Source organism: Hyla sarda, chromosome 5 (genome assembly GCF_029499605.1).
Source record: "Hyla sarda isolate aHylSar1 chromosome 5, aHylSar1.hap1, whole genome shotgun sequence".
Taxonomy (NCBI): domain Eukaryota; kingdom Metazoa; phylum Chordata; class Amphibia; order Anura; family Hylidae; genus Hyla; species Hyla sarda.
This window is the reverse complement of record NC_079193.1, coordinates 316,064,815-316,073,007: the sequence shown is the minus strand read 5'-3', so window position 1 is coordinate 316,073,007 and position 8,193 is coordinate 316,064,815.

The window sequence follows — 8,193 nt, the reverse complement described above, 5'->3', positions numbered from 1 at the left end:
TTCTGGACGTGGACAGAGGTGTCAGCAGAGAGCACTGTGGTCAGACAGAAATGAAATTCAAAAAGAAAAGAATTTCCTCTGTAGTATACAGCAGCTGATAAGTACTAGAAGGATTAAGATTTTTAAATAAAAGTAATTTACAAATCCGTTTAACTTTCTGGCACCAGTTGATAAAAAATAAAAATAAATGGGGTACCCCTTTAAGCCAAACTGTGCATCTGTTTTAACCCACTACATGAATTTTAATGGAACACATGCATGCCCTGTTGTCTGCTGGGTAGACTGTCTACCATTTTTTGAGATCTAAACGCTGGGACTCCTATGTATCAAACTGTAATGACATATTTGTTGCTATAATAGTCTATGGGAATAACAATATGGCAAGTCACTGTTTTGATCATTAGCCCTTAACAACCAATCAGAGTACAGCTTTCACTTTACCAGAGCTTATTAAGATATGAAATCTGAGCTGCGATTGGTTGTTATGGGAAAATCAGATTGTATCTGACAGATTGATAAATCTGCGCAGTAGTTTTTATTTTATAACACTGCTCTTAAATGAATAAATTCTTATAGCTTTATTGTGATGTATTTTGTTTCGTTTTTGGGTTTACATATGCTACGTTTTTTAAGGTAGCCCCAGTGCACTGTAGTGTATTGCTTCTTGTATTCAAGCTTTCATACCAGAAATTGTATCCGAATGCTGCTACTTCATTATCTGCTGTTCACTATGTACACACTCCAGAATTTCCGCAGGTAATTCTGCATTGGAATTCTGCACAGAGATTCCGCAGCAGTAGAGTCCCATTGATTTCAGTGGGATTCTTCTGTGCTGTGCACATCTGGCGCGGAAATTCAAATAAAAAAATGGATGTGTCCAATCTTTCTGTGGACTCTGTACGGAATGCATTGCCGTCTATGAAACATGCATTCCCAAGCGGACTTAGTGCAGGCATGTCCACATGGAGATTTTCGGAGTGGACATTCTGACATGTGAACATAGCCTAAGGGGGGGAATCCCCATAGTCTGTGCATGGTGCAGATCGGGAAAAAGTCGGAAATGTTTGCACAAACCTTAGATTTCCCAAGCGGGTTGGGCTTTTTGCAGAGGAGAATGGTTTGCGTCAAGAAGTATGGCCTCTCCTTGTGCCGAATTTACTCTAATTTTTGCCAGCTAGCATAACTTGAAGTTGAAATCTACGCCAGCTCCGAGATCCCTTTTGCTGCTGCACGGGCAGCCTTGGATGCGTCTGGATTTTTTTCTTAATAAATTCCATGCAGTCGGTCACTGGCAGTGGTTTACTTCCCCCCCCCCCCCCCACAGTTTAAGAACAAGGCACCCTCTGTGGTCAGCCCAATATCCTAACCCAGATCTTTAACCCCCTCCTTTGGAAACCACAGAAGCCTCTCACCCAGATCTCTCACCACAGGTCAGATCTTCTCTTGACCGATTCTGATTGAAGAATAAAAGACCAATAAATGGCGTAGTACAGTTCACAGTAGGGATTTTCCAATATGGATCCCATCAAATAAGTGGTTATAATCCGAGGTCAAGTCCCGGGGAAAAAAAGTGTTGGAACTCTCCCAAGATTTTCACTCAAGAGCTGGTACTGCAGGACTCCTGCTAATGGGAACAGTGTTCCTGCTGTGGAAGAAGTGCAGGAGCTCCATTCCCATGCGTTCCTGCAGGACAGAGCCCTGAGTATAATACATAAGAGCAGATCCACAGGTTATGGTGTGGCACACCCTTCACTCACCTAATCCTGGGTTTCCACCTGATGACTTTCTGATCTTCAAGATGTTGAAGGCTGCACATGTACAGTGGTCCCTCAACATACGATGGTAATCCGTTCCAAACGGACCATCGTTTGTTGAAACCATCGTATGTTGAGGGATCCGTGCAATGTAAAGTATAGGACAGTGGTCTACAACCTGCGGACCTCCAGATGTTGCAAAACTACAACACCCAGCATGCCCGGACAGCCGTTGGCTGTCCGGGCATGCTGGGTGTTGTAGTTTTGCAACATCTGGAGGTCCGCAGGTTGTAGACCACTGTTAGAGAAAGTTGTACTCACCTGTCCCCGCCGCTCCGGACCGTCACCGCTGCCCGGGATGTCGCCGTCCATCGCTGTCGCCCGAGGTGTCCCCGACGCTCCGGCAAGGCCTCTGCTTTCCCGGCAACCGCGCTCTACGTCGACGCCATCACGTCGCTACACACGCCGCTCCTATTGGATGACGGGACGGCATGCGCAGCGACGTGATGACAATGATGGAGAGCGCCGACGATGCAGGGGATCCCAAAGAGGACGCACCGGAGCTCCGAGGACAGGTGAGGGACCATCACCGGAGCTCACAGGGCACCGTAAACGGCTATCCGGTGGCAGCTGAAGCAGTCTGCGCTGCCGGATAGCCGTTTATGCGATGGCCCCGACATACAAAAGCATCGTATGTTGATGCTGCCTTCAACATGCGATGGCCTCTGAGAGGCCATCGCATGTTGAAATTATCGTATGTCGGGGCCATCGTAGGTCGAGGGGTCACTGTATCAAGAAATGCTTGCAGAGGCCACCTTTGTTAGTATTGGTGCTTTTATGCAAGAAGGTATGCACAGATAAGCATATAGCCTATTCACTTTCACTTTCTTGTTCACTTTCATTTTTACAGGATGATTGGGAGGAGTTTGAACCAATGATCGCCCTTACATCCATTCATTCAAGTCCAGTTGTCCATAGGCTTAAAGGGGTACTCTGCCCCTAGACATCTAATCCCCAATTCAAAGGATAGGGGATAAGATGTCTGATCGCGGGGGTCCAGCCGCTGGGGACCCATGTGATCTTGGCTGCGGCACCCCAGACATACGGGTGCACAGAGCGAACTTCGCTCTGTGCCAGATGACTGGCAATGCGGGGCGGAGGCTCGTGACGTCACGGTCATGCTCTGTCACGGCCATGCCCCCTAAATGCAAGTCTATGGGAGGGGGTGTGACAGCTGTCACGCCCCCTCCCATAGCCTTGCATTGAGGGGGCATGGCCGTGACATCACGAGCCTCCAGCGCTGCACCCATTGCTGTAAACGAACAGCAGCAGGGAGATTGTGGGGGTCCCCAATGGTAGGACCCCAGCGATCAGAAATCTTATCCCCTATCCAATGCATAAAATAAGATGTCTAGTGGCGGAGTACCCCTTTAAGGCCCTATTACACGGGTTGATGCCTGCTTGTAGATCCATGAGGGCAGGGATCGCTGAAGCGTGAATGTGGCCCCTCGCTTCCATCTTCCGCTTGCCACACATCCCCTATAAGCAGGTTATTTTGCAGCTGACAAAGATTTTTTAACTTACCAAAATCAAGTGATCAGCTAACAAAGAAGCGCTTCCTTGTTTGTTGCCTTATCACTGGCCCTATAACATAAGACGATATCACCATGTGAAATAGGGCCTATCTTTACACAGAGAAATATGATGCTGAGAAACAATAATGTTAAGGTCCATATGAAAGATGTGAACAGCCAACAAATGAGCTGGATTGTCAGCTGATCACCGGCATGTTTTCACTGACCAACGAACAGAAACGAATGTTCCTGGGAATGCTCATTCACCCGATCATCAGAACTGAGTAAAAGGACCTCAAAAAGTATTGAACAACCTAGTATATTACTATATTGTAATTTAAAATATACAAAAATATACAGACCTCTACTAATGTAAACTAAGGTGCAGGAAAAGTAGTAATGAATAAAGCAATATAAGTAATATATAATTACGAGTATTTACAAGTAGGTTTTTAGCAAGCAGCTATAGAATTGACACAAGGTAGACACAGCACAGGTAATAATGGATTATAGCATCCATTGTGTGTAATGGTGTCCGGGCTGTAACCCACTATCTAACCGCTAATAAAGTGAAAGGTTTCTTTGAATTGCCAGAAAGTGCCTCCCAAATATCTTCTCTGATGGTTTTTAGTTCTTTTTGATGATTTTCTTCTTTTTGGGAAAAATGAATACAGTGTATGAGTGTGGTGGCCCAAGACAGGAGTTGCACCCCTGTATCCTTGCTGCCTTGTCAGTCGGACTCTATTCAGTGACCCCTGGGCCCCCTCTGTACCTATGTTCCATGTCTAATGTTAAATACCTATGTTAGCTAATGTAAAGTGTATAAATTGTCATACACCTTTAAGTGATGTTGCTTTGCATTGTAACCAAGGAAGGTACCATGTGACCTACAGGGTGACCTATGGGACCCCTCCAGAGTCTCCCCCATATAAACCCTGGGTGGAGCTAGCTCAGTCTCTCTTTTTCCTGCTTAACTTAATTATAGTGAGGTCAAGTCCTGAGAGAGTGTCTAGTGTCCTGATGAGGCCTGAAACCTACCACGCAGCTACACATCCAAAAGTCCACTGCCCCATAGGTGAATGTCAAAACCTGGTAAGCTACAAATGGGGTGAAGTCTGTCTAGTCAGTCCGAGTCAAGTCAGTCAAGCTCAATCTGTGTCAAATCAGAGTGGCCCTGCATCAAATTGTACAAGTCCCAGCAAGCCCTGAGGTCTCTGAAGTCACTGGTCAGCTCCTTGGGCCTGGCTAAGCTGTTAAGACTGTTACACATGTCTGACTCAGTAAAGCTGCCGTTGTTCCGTAACTTGGCGTTGGAGTCATTATTTGCCCCCTTTCCTAGCCCAGGATCCAGCGGTATACCTTCGGGTGGTGTACAGGTAAAACCACGCCCTGGCATGAGGAACACAAGGGGTTAATGCCATCTGCCCTCATCACACTCTCACCACATGAGCATTCATGTAGAGTCGCCCACTTTTGCAGCTGTGACAGATTGCACTCTTTCCACAAGATTTTGGAGTGTGCCTGTGGGAGGCCCGGCCCAAGGCATTGTACTGCCTTTGTCCAAAATTGAAATGCTGCCCCCCCCCCCCCCCACACACACACACACACAAAAAAAGGTAGGTAGCAGTTCCCCCACATTATGTAGGTAACAGTTTCCCCACATTAGGTAGCATAGTTCCCCACATTAGGTAGCATAGATTCCCCATATTAGGTAGCATAGATTCCCCACATTAGGTAGCAGTTTCCCCACATTAGGTAGCAGTTTCCCCACATTATTTAGCATAGTTTCCCCACATTAGGTAGCATAGTTTACCCACATTAAGTAGCATAGTTTACCCACATTAAGTAGCATAGTTTACCCACATTAAGTAGCATAGTTTACCCACATTAAATAGCAGTTTCCCCACATTAAGTAGCATAGTTTCCCCACATTAGGTAGCATAGATTACCCATATTAGGTAGCATAGATTTCCCACATTAGGTAGCAGTTTCCCCACATTAGGTAGCATATATTCCCCACATTAGGTAGCAGTCTCCCCACATTAGATAGAATAGATTCCCCACATTAGGTAGCATAGTTTCCCCACATTAGGTAGTATAGATTCCCCACATTAGGTAGCATATATTCCACACATTAGGTAGCCGTTTCCTCACATTAGGTAGCATAGTTTCCCCACATTAGGTAGCATAGATTCCCTACATTAGGTAGCATAGATTCCCCACATTAGGTCGCATAAATTTCCTACATTAGGTAGCATAGATTCCCCACATTAGGTAGCGGTTTCCCCACTTTAGGTAGTGGTTTCCCCACATTAGGTATGTCACGATTCGGCTTACAGGTAGTGGATCCTCTGTGTCAGCGAGGGATTGGCGTGGACCGTGCTGGTGGACCGGTTCTAAGAGGCTACTGGTGTTCACCAGAGCCCGCCGCAAAGCGGGATGGTCTTGCTGCGGCAGTAGCAACCAGGTCGTATCCACTAGCAACGGTTCAACCTCGCTGACTGCTGAGAAGGCGTGGGACAGAAGGACTAGGCAGAGGCAAGGTCAGACGTAGCAGAAGGTCGGGGCAGGCGGCAAGGTTCGTAGTCAAGATGGATAGCAGGAGTTCAGGTAACACAGGCTTTGGACAACACTAAACGCTTTCACTGGCACAAGGCAACAAGATCCGGCAAGGGAGTGCAGGGGCAGTGAGCAGATATAGCCAGGGAGCAGGTGGAAGCCAATTAAGCTAATTGGGCCAGGCACCAATCATTGGTGCACTGGCCCTTTAAGTCTCAGAGAGCTGGCGCGCGCGCGCCCTAGAGAGCGGAGCCGCACGCGCCAGCACATGACAGCAGGGGACCGGGACGGGTAAGTGACTTGGGATGCGATTCGCGAGCGGGCGCGTCCCGCTGTGCGAATCGCATCCCCGACGGCCATGTCAGTGCAGCGCTCCCGGTCAGCGGGACCGACCGGGGCGCTGCAGGGAGAGAGACGCCGTGAGCGCTCCGGAGAGGAGCAGGGACCCGGAGCGCTCGGCGTAACAGTACCCCCCCCCTTAGGTCTCCCCCTTTTTTTGTCCGACAACTGCTTTACCTGGGACGAGGACACCGGGAAAGAATGGAGGGTTTCCTCAACGGCAGGCAGTACAGCAGGAGTGGGAATGGGGAGGGAGGGCAGAGGGCGAAGCCTGGCACGGGGCAGTGTGTCACCAGGACGGGGGCCATGAGGAGGCACTGAGGCTTGCCTGACGGGACTGGGAGGGGGGGGAGAGGCACTTCCTATGGCAAGCAGAGTCCCAGTTCTTGATCTCCCCGGTGGTCCAGTCAAGGGTGGGAGAATGAAGCCGGAGTCATGGCAGACCGATGAGGACCTCAGAGGTGCAGTTGGGAAGGACGAAAAATTCAATCCTTTCGTGGTGGGGTCCAATGCACATTAAGAGGGGTTTTGTGCGGTAACGCACGGTGCAATCCAATCTAATTCCGTTGACCGCGGAAATGTAGAGCGGCTTGACGAGACGGGTCACCGGGATGCAGAACTTATTCACCAAAGACTCCAAAATGAAATTCCCAGAGGCACCAGAGTCCAAGCAGGCCACGGCTGAGAGGGAGGAATTGGCTGAAGGAGAAATCCGCACGGGCACCGTGAGACGTGGAGAAGCAGACTTTGAACCAAGAGACGCCACACCCACGTGAGCTGGGTGCGTGCGTGCGTTTCCCAGACGTGGAGGACGAATAGGGCAATCCACCAAGAAATGCTCGGTACTGGCACAGTACAGACAAAGATTTTCTTCCCTATGGCGATTCCTCTCTTCCTGGGTCAGGCGAGACCGATCCACTTGCATGGCCTCCTCGGCGAGAGGCCCAGGCGTAGATTGCAAAGGATGCTGTGGGAGAGGTGCCCAGAGATCTAAGTCTTTTTCCTGGCGGAGCTCCTGATGTCTCTCAGAAAAACGCATGTCAATGCGGGTGGCCAAATGGATAAGTTCTTGCAGGTTGGCAGGAATCTCTTGTGCGGCCAGCACATCCTTGATGCTACTGGATAGGCCTTTTTTAAAGGTCGCGCAGAGAGCCTCGTTATTCCATGATAATTCGGAAGCAAGAGTACGAAATTGGATGGCGTACTCGCCCACTGAAGAATTACCCTGGACCAGGTTCAGCAGGGCAGTCTCGGCAGAAGAAGCTCGGGCTGGTTCCTCGAAGACACTACGGACTTCAGCGAAGAAGGACTGGACTGTGGCTGTGGCAGGATCATTGCGGTCCCAGAGCGGTGTGGCCCAAGACAAGGCCTTTCCTGAAAGAAGGCTCACTACGAACGCCACCTTAGACCGTTCTGTAGGAAACAAGTCCGACAACATCTCCATATGCAGGGAACATTGAGACAGAAATCCACGGCAGAGTCTAGAGTCCCCATCAAATTTGTCCGGCAGGGACAAGCGGAGGCTAGGAGCGGCCACTCGCTGCGGAGGAGGTGCAGGAGCTGGCGGAGGAGATGGTTGCTGCTGTAGCAGAGGCAGAAGTTGCTGTAACATGGCGGTCAACTGCGACAGCTGCTGTCCTTGTTGGGCAATCTGCTGCGATTGCTGAGCGACCACCGTGGGAAGGTCAGCGAGACTTGGCAGCGGCACCTCAGCGGGATCCATGGCCGGATCTACTGTCACGATTCGGCTTACAGGTAGTGGATCCTCTGTGTCAGCGAGGGATTGGCGTGGACCGTGCTGGTGGACCGGTTCTAAGAGGCTACTGGTGTTCACCAGAGCCCGCCGCAAAGCGGGATGGTCTTGCTGCGGCAGTAGCAACCAGGTCGTATCCACTAGCAACGGCTCAACCTCGCTGACTGCTGAGAAGGCGTGGGACAGAAGGACTAGGCAGAGGCAAGGTCAGACG